At 47.7% G+C, this 1,313-nt stretch overlaps 1 non-coding gene across 1 annotated transcript; it reads left to right on the forward strand.

The window, feature by feature from the left end:
* Positions 1-756: 756 nt before the first annotated feature.
* Positions 757-828, forward strand: TRNAG-UCC. The gene has a single exon. It is a non-coding gene; the product is annotated as a tRNA-Gly (tRNA).
* Positions 829-1,313: the final 485 nt, after the last annotated feature.

Below are 1,313 nucleotides of genomic sequence, written 5' to 3' on the forward strand. Positions count from 1 at the left end.
TTCTATGCCTGCCATCACACTGAAGATGAGGAGAAGCGTGACCATAGAAAGGGTATTCCATACCATAGAATATCATACTCAGTATATAAACTGGGGGGAGGGGGGGATTACCTGGGAGGGACCAATGGCTGCTTGGGTCAGTGAGCAGTTGTATTGCGCATCACTTGTGTTTATTGTTTTATATTTTTTCCCCTTTTTGTTTTATATTATCTCCCCTTGTTATTTCCCTTGCCACTGTTATTATTAGTATTAGCACTGTGTCGTTCTTTATTTTAGCTACTAAACTGTTCTTATCTCAATCCACTGAGTTTACATTTTTTTCAATTCTCCTCCCCATCCTGCCTGGGGTGGGTGTGGCGGTGTGAGCAAGCAGCTGTGCCGTACTCAGTTGCCAGCTGGGTTTAAACCACTACGCTATACCATAGTTCCAGACAGAGTCCATGTCTGGAACTCAGTTCCAGGTTGCCCAGTGCTGGTTGTCCAGTGCCATTTGCCCAGTCAAACCCTGGTTAGTTCTTGATGCTGATCTCCCCAAGTCTGTGGGTTGTGCAGTTGGTTCCCCAGCCAGCACCTCGCATATACAGAAACACACCAACTTTTAGCAGCTTGAGGAAGTGTATGTGCCGGGGACTGAAAAGAAGCAGCTGGCCAGTCCACTGGGAAGCAAGAGGGAGACAAGTTTGTGACTCAGAGGAGTCAGAGAAAAAAAAAAAAAAAAAAAAAAAAAAAACAAGGGGATGGGGAATGAAGCGCCAGGCGTTGGTGGTATAGTGGTTAGCATAGCTGCCTTCCAAGCAGTTGACCCGGGTTCGATTCCCGGCCAACGCATGTATGGTTTTGCTGCCGATGCTGTTCACAGTATCTTACTTTTTCAGGGCTGCTAGCTCAGCTTCCCCAACAGTAAGGAAGCAAGGAAGCACAGAGCAGCTGCTTCACGGGCAACGCTGGTGATCGCTGTATGACCCATGCTCAAAGGCACAGAACCCTTTGCTGCTCCGCTCCAGACTCCTGCAAACACATCTGTGTCCCCAAACAACTCGTCTTGTAAGCTCCATTGTGCTAGCACAGACTGTTGTGATCAAGAGCAGCACGCAGGCTGTGTGTGGTGTTCCTGTAACCTTGGGTTAAAAGCAACTGGCCTCTGGTCCTCCATTCTCTACCATGATACATCTGGTTTTGTTGAGCAGCCTCTCTCTTCATTCCAGTTTCTCTCCAAGGGATCTCAGATAAGGTTGCTGGTGAAAAATACTGCTACAGTGTCAGCTGCTTGGGGTCCTGGAGAACACCCTTCTGAAATGAGTGTATTTTTCCTG

Source organism: Nestor notabilis, unplaced genomic scaffold (genome assembly GCF_000696875.1).
Source record: "Nestor notabilis isolate BGI_N333 unplaced genomic scaffold, ASM69687v1 scaffold2243, whole genome shotgun sequence".
Classification (NCBI taxonomy): Eukaryota; Metazoa; Chordata; class Aves; order Psittaciformes; family Psittacidae; genus Nestor; species Nestor notabilis.